Source organism: Chiloscyllium plagiosum, unplaced genomic scaffold, assembly GCF_037043375.1.
Source record: "Chiloscyllium plagiosum isolate Xiang-an unplaced genomic scaffold, Cpla_swu_hap1 HiC_scaffold_53X, whole genome shotgun sequence".
Taxonomy (NCBI): Eukaryota; Metazoa; Chordata; class Chondrichthyes; order Orectolobiformes; family Hemiscylliidae; genus Chiloscyllium; species Chiloscyllium plagiosum.
In genome coordinates this window covers 17,636,490-17,648,794 of record NW_028270191.1, presented here as the reverse complement: position 1 = coordinate 17,648,794, position 12,305 = coordinate 17,636,490, and positions in this window count along the sequence as shown.

Sequence of the window (12,305 nt, the reverse complement as noted above, 5' to 3'; positions counted from 1 at the left end):
TGTCTATGACAGTCAACTTGAACATAACACGCAATAATAATTTGTAATTTTGTGTGCAATCTAGTCTTCACTGGCAGTAATAATTGTCTATCTCTAATTTGGTGAGCACCTTCAATTCATGTGCTATAGGCAAACCTACAGTGCTGTTAGGAAGGGAGTACCTGAATTTTCCTGCATCAGCGAAGGAACTACCCATTGCTTGCTGCCCTTGTCCTTTTCGGTGATTGTGGTTGCAGATTTGGAAGGTGCTCGAAATGTTGCTGTAATGCATCTTCTCGGAGAAAGTTGGGACTGCAGATGCTGGAGATCAGAGTTGAGAGTGTGATGCTGGAAACCACACCCTTCACTTCCTCCAAGACTTTCCTTACCCAGGCCCTCTATGCCTAATCTTCATCATGGACCTCCAGTCCCTGTACACATCTGTCTGCCATGACGAAAGCCTCCAAGCCCTCCGTTTCTTCCTTTCACACTGTCCCAACCAGTACCCTTCCACTGACATCCTCATCCACCTGGTTGAACTGGTCCTCACCCTTAACAACTTCTCCTTCCAATTCTCCCATTTCCTCCAAACCAAAGAGGTAGCCATGGGCACCCACATGGACCCCAGCTATGCCTGCCTGTTTGTTGGGTACGTGGAATAGTCCATGTCCGCACCTACACTGGCACCACCCTGCACCTTTTCCTCCGCTACATTGATGATTGTATCAGCGCTACCTCGTACTCCCAGCAGGAGGTTGAACAGTTCATCAACTTCACTAACACCTTTCATCCTGACCGCAAATTCACCTGGACCATCTCTGACACCTCCCTCCCCTTCCTGGACCTCTCCATCTCTGGCAACCGTCTAACCATGGACATCTACTACAAACCCACCAACTCTCACCTGGACTACACCTCCTCCCACCCTACCTCCTGTAAAAACGCCATCCCTTATTCCCAATTCCTCCATCTCCGCAGCATCTGTTCCCAGGATGACCAATTCCACCTTAGAAAATCCCAGATGGCCTCCTTCTTTAACAATTGCAATTTCCCTTCTCATGTGACAATGCCATCCAATGCATCTCCTCCACTTTCCGCACCTCCTCCACTTCCTGCACCTCCACCCTTGACCTCACCCCTTCCAACGCAACAAGGACAGAAACCCTCTGGTTCTCACCTTCCACCTCACCAACCTCCATATACATCGCATTATCCTCCGCCACTTCCACCACCTACAATCAGACCCCACCATGAGGGACATATTTCCCTCCTCACCCCTTTCAGCATTCCGCAGAGACCATTCCCTCCGTGGCTCCCTTGTAAGATCTACGCCCCCCAACAGCTAATATCCCACTCCCAGCACCTTCCCCTGCCACCGCAGGAATTGCAAAACCTGCACCACACCTCCCCCCTCACCTTCGTCCTCGGCCCCAAGGGATCCTTTCACGTCCGACAGAAATTTATCTGGACCTCTACTATATCTGGTCACCTACTATATCTGTTGCACCCGACGTAGTCTCCTCTACATTGGAAAGACAGGACGCCAACTTGCGGATTGTTTCAACCCCACTGCCCCGTGGCTGAACACTTCAACTCCCCCTCCCATTCTGCCAAGGACATGCAGGTCCTGGGTCTCATCCATTGCCAAACCCTTGTCACCCGACGCCTGGAGGAAGAAAGCCTCATCTTCTGCCTTGGGACCCTGAAACCACACGGGATTCATGTGGACTTCACCAGTTTCCTCATTTCTCCATCCCCCACGTTATCCCAGTCCCAAGCTTCCAATTCGGCACTGCCCTCCTGACCTGTCCATCGCCTTTCCCGTCTATCTGCTCCACCCTCCTCTCCGACCTATCACCTTCGCCCCCACCTTCATCTACCCTATCGCATTCTCAGCTGCCTTCCACCCAATCCTACCCCCCTTCCCATTTATCTCTCAGCACCCTTGGGCCACAAGCCTCCTTCCTGATGAAGGGCTTATGCCCAAAACGTTGATTCCCCAGCTCCTCGGATGCTGCCTGACCAGATAAGCTTCGAGTCAGTGTAAACCCCCAGGATATTGACAGTAGGAATTCAGTAACGGTAATGATGTTGAAGATAAAGGGGAGATGGTTAGCTTCTCTCTTAGTGGAAATTATCACTTCCTGGCACTTCGGTGGCACAAATTCAACTTGGCACATCAGTGCTTAAGGAGTTGCAGGACAGGAGCAGTGTTATGGACCAGGCCAGACCCCCTCAAAATATTTCAAGAAAGTACCCAGACCCTAATTTTGCTAGTTGTTTTAAGTAGGTGTATCGTGGATATTCCAGGAGTGATGCAGCTGGCCAAACCACTTAGTTTTAAACAAAACAGAATTTATTTGCAAGATTACTGAATGAAATACAAACAAGAGAACAGAATGTAGAATAACAACCTATCTGAAAACCCAATAGATTATCCCAACGTAATGATGCTGTTCAAAATACTTCCAACAATCACCATAAACACCCCTTGGCACAAAAGGTAATATCAAGCACAGGGTCTTACAGGAGAGTAAGCGATGGCAGCATGGAATACCTTCTTCCATGTTGCTGTTTCTTGGATCAGCAGCCTCAAAACTGTCTGCCTGCTTTCAGTGAATAGCGAGACTGCCAAAACCACATCAAACCAGAGAAAAGCTGAGCTCGGAGAAATGGCCACTACCCTTACATTGTACAAGTGTTTTTTTTTAACTTGAAAGCCTTTTGTCTGATGCAGCATCTGGTTGCTATTATCAAACTAGCCCTAAAACCCTTCAAACCTAGACTTTTCAGAATTGCTGCTTTTACGACCTCTCTGAAAAAAAGACAAGGACAGCATAACCTTGTTAAGGGAGCAGCATCTTCACAACAGCATGGGGTTAGATACAGACTAAAGCTCCCTTTACACTGTCCCCCATCAAGCACACCCAGGTCAGTTACAGCAAGGGGTTAGATATAGACTAAGGCTTCGGGAATTGGCAGGAAAGTGGAGTTGAGGATTATCAGATCAGCCATGAACTAATTTAATGGTAAAGTAGACTTAACGGGCTGAATGGCCTACTTCTGCGCTGATGTCTTCTGGTTGAAGCTCTTGTTAAAGACTAGCAAATCATCAATGACAGGTGTTTGTGCAGTACGAGATACTAGGGCAGTGTTGCATTGTTAGGTACATAGTTTGACCGTCCTTCCAGACCATATTTTTGGCTTTGAATATTTTCTTCATCCCATTTTTGGGCTTCTTGTATATTTGACAGCTTCCTTTCAGTAATTGGTAAGTGGTTAGTTACCTCTAATGTGTAGGCTTCAAGCTCCTCAAAACGAAGGTTTAACCTTTTGTTCTGTTCCATTTGATGGTGTCCTTCAGAGAGTGTCTGCTGTTTGGCACTTCCCTTGGACATACTCAGTAATTGAATCATACCTCACAAATTTTAACCTGAACCACTGACTTCTAGGCAGCATCTTGGTGATTTATTTTGTGTTCAGAAGAGAGAGTTTATGGTTGGTTTCAATTTTGAAGTGTAATCATCATCTGCCCATGCTCTCTAAAGTTTCTTTCTTAAGTGTGATGTAATGCTGTTCTGTTTGTGTTAGTGATATAGTGGCATAATAAACTTGTGTATGCTTTCCATCTTGCTGCATTTGAAATAGTGCTGTCCCCAATCCCATAGATTAACCTGGATGATAGTTGCTAGGGTTTCTGATGAGATCAGAAGTTGTTAATTTTTTTGAAAACATTTTCTTGGTCGATGTTCCAGCACCATTGACATACCTGTTTTAACAGCTGTTTCAAAGGCTTATTAACCTCTGCCAAATTGGAAAATGTAGGGGGTGATGGATTCTCAGGGGAACGTAGCACGAACAGCCCAGTTTCTGGTATTGAGACTGGCTCTAATGCAACGAGGGGTACATCGGCTTCCAAGAGATCAATTGTGTTAGGGGATTCTGTAGTCAGAGGGACGGACAGACGTTTCTGTGGCCAGCAGAGAAAAAGCAGAATGGTGTGTTGTTTCCCTGGTGCCAGGATCAAGGATGTCTCAGAGAGGGTGCAGAATGTTCTCACGGGGGAGAGGAGCCAGCAAGAGGTCATTGTCCACATTGGAACCAACGACATTGAAAGGGAAAAGGTTGAGATTCTGAAGGGAGATTACAGAGAGTTTGGCAGAAATTTATAAAGGAGGTCCTCAAGGGTAGTAATATCTGGATTACTCCCAGTGCTACGAGCTAGTGAGGGCAGGAATAGGAGGATAGAGCAGATGAATGCATGGCTGAGGAGCTGGTGTACGGGAGAAGGATTCACATTTTTGGATCATTGGAATCTCTTTTGGGGTAGAAGTGACCTGTACAAGAAGGACGGATTGCACCTAAATTGGAAGGGGACTAATATACTGGCAGGGAAATTTGCTGGAACTGCTTGGGAGGATTTAAACTAGTAAGGTGGGGGGGGGGACCCAGGGAGATAGTGAGGAAAGAGATCAATCTGAGATTGGTACAGTTGAGAACAGAAGTGAATCAAACAGTCAGGGCAGGCAGGGACAAGGTAGGACTAATAAATTAAACTGCATTTATTTCAATGAAAGGGGCCGAACAGGGAAGGCAGATGAACTCACGGCATGGTAGGAACATGGGACTGGGATATCATAGCAATTACGGAAACATGGCTCAGGGATGGACAGGACTGGCAGCTTAATGTTCCAGGATACAAATGCTACAAGAAGGATAGAAAGGGAGGCAAGAGAGGAGGGGGAGTGGCATTTTTGATAAGGGATAGCATTACAGCTGTGCTGAGGGAGGATATTCCCGGAAATACATCCAGGGAAGTTATTTGGGTGGAACTGAGAAATAAGAAAGGGATGATCACCTTATTGGGATTGTATTATAGACCCCCAAATAGTCAGAGGGAAATTGAGAAACAAACTTGTGAGGAGATCTCAGCTATCTGTAAGAATAATAGGGTAGTTATGGTCGGGGATTTTAACTTTCCAAACATTGACTGGGACTACCATAGTGTAAAAGGTTTAGATGGAGAGGAATTTCTTAAGTGTGTACAAGACAATTTTCTGATTCAGTATGTGAATGTACCTACTAGAGAAGGTGCAAAACTTGACCTACTCTTGGGAAATAAGGCAGGGCAGGTGACTGAGGTGTCAGTGGGGGAGCACTTTGGGGCCAGCGACCATAATTCTATTCGTTTTAAAATCGTGATGGAAAAGGAGAGACCAGATCTAAAAGTTGAAGTTCTAAATTGGAGAAAGGCCAATTTTGACGGTATTAGGCAAGAACTTTCGAAAGCTGATTGGAGGCAGATGTTCGCAGGTAAAGGGACGGCTGGAAAATGGGAAGCCTTCAGAAATGAGACAACAACAATCCAGAGAAAGTATATTCCTGTCAGGGTGAAAGGGAAGGCTGGTAGGTATAGGGAATGCTGGATGACTAAAGAAATTGAGGGTTTGGTTAAGAAAAAGAAGGAAGCATATGTCAGGTATAGACAGGATAGATCGAGTGAATCCTTAGAAGAGTATAAAGAAAGTAGGAGTATACTTAAGAGGGAAATCAGGAGGGCAAAACAGGGACATGAGCTGGCTTTGGCAAATAGAATTAAGGAGAATCCGAAGGGGTTTTACAAATATGTTAAGGACAAAAGGGTAACTAGGGAGAGAATAGGGCCTCTCAAAGATCAGCAAGGCGGCCTTTGTGTGGAGCCACAGAAAATGGGGGAGATACTAAATGAATATTTTGCATCAGTATTTACTGTGGAAAAGGATATGGAAGATATAGACTGTAGGGAAATAGATGGTGACATCTTGCAAAATGTCCAGATTACAGGGGAGGAAATGCTGGATGTCTTGAAACGGTTAAAGGTGGATAAAGCCCCAGGACCTGATCAGGTGTACCTGAGAACTCTGTGGGAAGCTAGAGAAGTGATTGCTGGGCCTCTTGCTGAGATATTTGTATCATCGATAGTCACAGGTGAGGTGCCGGAAGACTGGAGGTTGGAAAACGTGGTGCCACTGTTTAAGAAGGGTGGTAAAGACAAGTCAGGGAACTAGAGACCGGTGAGTCTGACCTCAGGGGTGGGCAAGTTGTTGGAGGGGATCCTGAGGGACAGGATGTACATGTATTTGGAAAGGCAAGGACTGATTAGGGATAGTCAACATGGCTTTGTGCATGGGAAATCATGTCTTACAAACTTGATTGAGTTTTTTGAAGAAGTAACAAAGATTGATGAGGGCAGAACAGTAGATGTGATCTATATGGACTTCAGTAAGGCGTTTGACAAGGTTCCCCATGGGAGACTGATTAGCAAGGTTAGATCTCATGGAATAAAGGGAGAACTAGCCATTTGGATACAGAACTGGCTCAAAGGTAGAAGACAGAGGCTAGTGGTGGAGGGTTGTTTTTCAGACTGGAGGCCTGTGACCAGTGGAGTGCCACAAGGATCGGTGCTGGGTCCGCTACGATTTGTCATTTACGTAAATGATTTGGATGCGAGCATAAGAGGTACAGTTAGTAAGTTTGCAGATGACACCAAAATTGGAGGTGTAGTGGACAGCGAAGAGGGTTACCTCAGATTACAACAGGATCTTGACCAGATGGGCCAATGGGCTGAGAGGTGGCAGATGGAGTTTCATTTAGATAAATGCGAGGTGCTGCATTTTGGGAAAGCAAATCTTAGCGGGACTTATACACTTAATGGTAAGGTCCTAGGGAGAGTTGCTGAACAAAGAGACCTTGGAGTGCAGGTTCATAGCTCCTTGAAAGTGGAGTCGCAGGTAGATAGGATAGTGACGAAGGCGTTTGGTATGCTTTCCTTTATTGGTCAGAGTATTGAGTACAGGACATTGGTTAGGCCACTGTTGGAATATTGCGTGCAGTTCTGGTCTCCTTCCTATCGGAAAGATGTTGTGAAACTTGAAAGGGTTCAGAAAATATTTACAAGGATGTTGCAAGGATTGGAGGATCTGAGCTGTAGGGAGAGGCTGAACAGGTTGGGGCTGTTGTCCCTGGAGCATCGGAGGCTGAGGGGTGACCTTATAGAGGTTTACAAAATTATGATGGGCATGGATAGGATAAATAGACAAAGTCTTTTCCCTGGGATCGGGGAGTCCAGAACTAGAGGGCATAGGTTTAGGGTGAGAGGGGAAAGATATAAAAGAGACCTAAGGGGCAACCTTTTCAGATCGAGGGTGGTACATGTATGGAATGTGCTGCCAGAAGATGTAGTGGGGGCTGGTACAATTGCAACATTTAAGAGGCATTTGGATGGGTATATGAATAGGAAGGGTTTGGAGGGATATGGGCTGGGTGCTGGCAGGTGGGACTAGATTGGGTTGGGATATCTGGTCGACATGGACGGGAAGGACCGAAGGGTTGGACTGAAGGGTCATAACCTCCCAACTCCTGTACTCAATACTCTGACCAATAAAGGAAAGCATACCAAAACGCCTTCTTCACTATCCTATCTAACTGCAAATCCACTTTCAAGGAGCTATGAACCTGCACTCCAAGGTCTTTTTGTTCAGCAACACTCCCCAGGACCTTACCATTAAGTGTATAAGTCCTACTAAGATTTGCTTTCCCAAAATGCAGCACCTCGCATTTATCTGAATGAAACTCCATCTGCCACTTCTCACCCCATTGGCCCATCTGGTCAAGATCCTGTTGTAATCTGAAGTAACCCTCTTCGCTGTCCACTACACCTCCAATTTTGGTGTCATCTGCAAACTTACTAACTGTACCTCTTATGCGCGCATCCAAATCATTTACGTAAATGACAAAACGTAGAGGACCCAGCACCGATCCTTGTGGCACTCCACTGGTCACAAGCCTCCAGTCTGAAAAACAACCCTGCACCACCACCCTCTGTCTTCTACCTTTGAGCCAGTTCTGTATCCAAATGGCTAGCTCTCCCTGTATTCCGTGAGATCTAACCTTGCTAATCAGTCTCCCATGGGAACCTTGTCGAACTTCTTACTGAAGTCCATAGAGATCACATCTACCAGTCTGCCCTCATCAGTCCTCTTTGTTACTTCCTCAAAAAACTCAATCAAGTTTGTGAGACATGATTTCCCATGCACAAAGCGATGTTGACTATCCCTAATCAGTTCTTGCCTTTCCAAATACATGTACACCCTGTCCCTCAGGATTCCCTCCAACAAATTGCCCACCACCGATGTCAGGCTCACTGGTATAGTTCCCTGGCTTGTCCTTACCACCCTTCTTAAACAGTGGCACCACACCACCTCACCTGTGACTATCGATGATAAATATCTCAGCAAGAGGCCCAGCAATCACTTCTCTAGCTTCCCACAGAGTTCTAGGGTACACCTGATCAGGTCCTGGGGATTTATCCACCTTTACCCATTTCAAGACATCCAGCACTTCCTCCTCTGTAATCTGGACATTTTTCAAGATGTAACCATCTATTTCCCTACAGTCTATATTTTCCAGAAGTAATTGTCAAAATCCACTGTTAGCATCCAGTTTGATGAATAGGGTGATCTTGGCTAATTTTTCTAGACTGAAGCCATGAGATGAATTCATGCTCCACTGCTTTGTTGAATAGAGTTAAATCCACACAGAACCTTATTGAAACATTTTTTGGAAACCTAACCATACAGTACTGGAATACCATCTTGTTGGCATGGTAACTGATGAAATCATTCCTTGATGTAGTACATTTTATTTGTTATCTTAAACTTTGCCCAGGACTGTCCTCAGCATTTATAAGCAAATTGGTTAGCATCATGTTTTAGGTGATGGGATATTCAGTCTTTAATTTTCTCTGCTCTGAAAACAATTTTGGAAACTCACTGAAATATAGTTGTTTGCTCAGCATCAGCAATTTCATTAAATTCACAGATTAATCTGAGCTTAAGGCAGGTCTTTCTGATGTGTGGAGAACCTTCTCCATTCTGAATGACACTTTCTAGGAATATTCTTCCCTTATATCTGAGATTTGCCATGAGTTGGGCTTTTACCTTCAATGATCTTCTTCCAGGATCTTGCAATCTCATGCATGGTATTTGCAATTCAATTTGTTTGAACTACTTAAGTTGATCTGATCCAAATGGAGTGATTCATGATTGCACATAATGCAGTAATGCCACTGTATATGCTGTGAAGCAGGAGTATTGGGTAGAGGGGTTGGATGGGTGGAAGGCTGGGAGCAGGAACGTCTGCCCCCTCCAGCTTGAGAGCGCGCAGGGGCCTACTCAAGAGTACTCAAACTCAAGAGTAACAAATGCTTCTGCACCCACTTCCTCCATCTCGTCTGTCATTTATCCTCAATGCCATTATTCATATTACACACTTCTAAAAGCACCTTTTTCTTCCATGACATCCAGGTTGTGACAGAGCACAAGCATGTTCACATTAAATGCATTCAATAGCAAAACACCATTTTCTGTATGTTGTTTAAACATATAGGGGAGGGGAATCCATTTACTTTTAGCTTGGCACTCGAGCCAGTATCATTAACTGTTCCAAAAGAGGTGTTTTTAAAAAAGAATTTCTTCCTTTGTTTGCCAATTGTGTACATTTTCAAACAATACTCTTTTAAAATTAGCTGCTCTTCCACAGTAATGGTACCATGCTCCCCCTGCTGGACATTCTTCACATTTTTGTGACTCATTCCCATCACACCAGACTTTGGAATTGCACTTGGTATGATTTTTTTTCCCCATTATGGTGGGCCAAGATTTTCACATGCTTTCTCCTTTGCTGCCCACAATCTGAATCGACTTGCTCAATTATTTTCCCCATAGTGTATCGGTTTTCCCTCAGATGAATACCCGGGTTCTGTCGCCTTACAATTTGCTTTGCTTTCGCTCAGACTAAATCTTCCCTATCTTATGAAAGGTCTCATCTGCCACCTTACCGACGAGCTAGTTGCAAATCAACTCTGCCTTAAAACTTTCATAAGTGCAATTCTCCGACAGCTTGTGAATGTCCTTAATGAATTTTGCCCATTCAATAATTAGTTTGCCAAACACTAAAACACGCATCGAATGCCCACGATACAATACTGCATTCTCAAATACACCATTAGCATTCATTCCTCCAGCATAGCGTAATGTGCTGACCTGCTCTTTCTTACCTCACCCTGAAGAAGTTCTGTACCTGCCAAACGTTTTCTTTCTGGGCCTGGTACTGCCTCTCGATTGCTTGGCATGTTTCCAGGAGTGGTAGCTTAGTTTCCACGCTTCTCCTGGGCCTTGGAGCTGTTTCTGCATCTTTTAGTTTGTCTTGCTGCTCACGGTTTCAGGCTATTGCTCGCTGCTATCCAGTCTCTGGATCTGTTTTCCAACCCTCTGGTGAGTCTTACAAAAATTGTTATCTTGACCAGGAGGTTCACTTCAACTGTTGATTTTGTTGCTGTTTGCCTTTCCCACTGCCACTTCATTTTGTTTTGTGTTTTGAGAGTTTGGGACTGTTTAGACACTTAAAGGAATGCTGTTTGAGTCTATGGAACTTTCTGTAAGAACTCTTTATTTATAGATTGATCTGTGTGCACGTCATCTTCACACAAGGTTAGCACATCAGCTTTCTTCTATCTCTGTGTATTGCCCCAATGCTCTCGTGTTGTGTAAAACCTAAAACTTATTTTTATTTTGCTTAATATCATACTTCGTGCTTTAGTATAACTTTTTGTCTAACTGTATCCTGTATCTCTACAAATGATCTCAAGATGCTTTTCAATGTTCATGTGCCAGCTGTACATTGAGTGCCATACTGTTAGTGATGCCATCTTTCAGATGGGATATTAAACCACATTCTGTCTTCTCTCTCAAATGGCTTTAAAGAAGTGGGGAGATTTTTTTCAAAAAATAATCAGAATATATGAATCACTAACAAGGCCAACATTTACTGCCCAATCATAATTGCTTTGGTGAAGATAACGATACTAGATGCCTTCTTGAATGCAATGGAGTAACTTGCTTGACCATATCCGAGGCCAGTTAGGAGTCAAACTACAGTAATGTGTCTGGAGTCACATGTAGGCCAGATTAGGGAAGGAGCTAACTTTCCTTCTCTAGAGTAACTAGATAGATATCTATCATAATCCAGGAGCTGCACAGTCATCTTTATTCATATTAGTATTTTGTTTCAAATTTGATCATTAGATTAGATTAGCGATAGTGTGGAAACAGGCCCTTCGGCCCAACCAGTCCACACCGCCCCTCCGAAGAGAAACCCACCCAAACCCCTGACTAACACACCCAACACTGTGGGCAATTTTAGCATGACCAATTCACCTGACCTGCACATCTTTGGATTGTGGGAGGAAATCAGAGCACCCAGAGGAAACCCAGACAGACACGGGGAGAAAGTGCAAACTCCACACAGACAGGCGGGAATCGAACCCAGGACCCTGGTGCTGTGAGGCAGCAGTGCTAACCACTGAGCCACCGTGCCACCTTATTCATTAAAAAAATCAAACATGTCCCCAGACAATTCATTTACCTAGAAACAAAACCAGCACGCTGCATACGGAGTGCTCTACTGCACCCTGGACAATATTTAAACCCAGAAATGATGCTGATCATTTATTTCATTGCTGTTTGTGGACACTTGCTTTGCTCATGTGGTGTGTATGTAGCATTGGCAGTTCAGAAGAACTTCAGTGGCTATAAGGTCCTTTAGGATGTCCTGAGGTTGTGGAAAAAACACTCAAATACAAGAATTTCTCTTCAAAATTAAGTTATAAATGTGAGTTATTTGAACACAGATGAGACTATATAAAACTATGGAAACTACAAAACAATCCTCTGTACAGCCTATATTATTTAACAAAAAGAGAAGGGTACCTGGTTCAGCTTGTCCAGCTCAGCCTCCCAAAACAAAAAAAAAATCCCAATAATTGGCTAATTTTCATTTACATGGTTGGATAAATCTCAGAAACACTTCCATTGTTGTGCTGTTCTAAAATACAAAATTATCTTGGAGATGACCATAAGCACTGAACCAGTGCCATCAGGTGGCCAGAAATGACAGTGCAAGAAATTAAAAACAAAAAAAAGCTCAAATAGTCTACAGATCAGGTGGCACTTGAGGAGAGAAAAACCAAGTTAACTATCTGATGGATAACATCGACATGAGGCTCCATAATGTTGGAGATCCTTCTTTCAGTGCCCACCTTCTTATCATTAGTGTTGTGCACAAGTTTCTCCTGCAGGAAGATTGAATTAATGAGATGAAGACTGGCACAGGTCAACTGTCTCCTAGGTAGCATTGAGATCTGGCAGCTTCTGACTAGAGGCTGAGCCATCTGGCGCAGATGTGATGAGCTGAATGACCTCCTGCTATGATGTATTATTTTATAATTT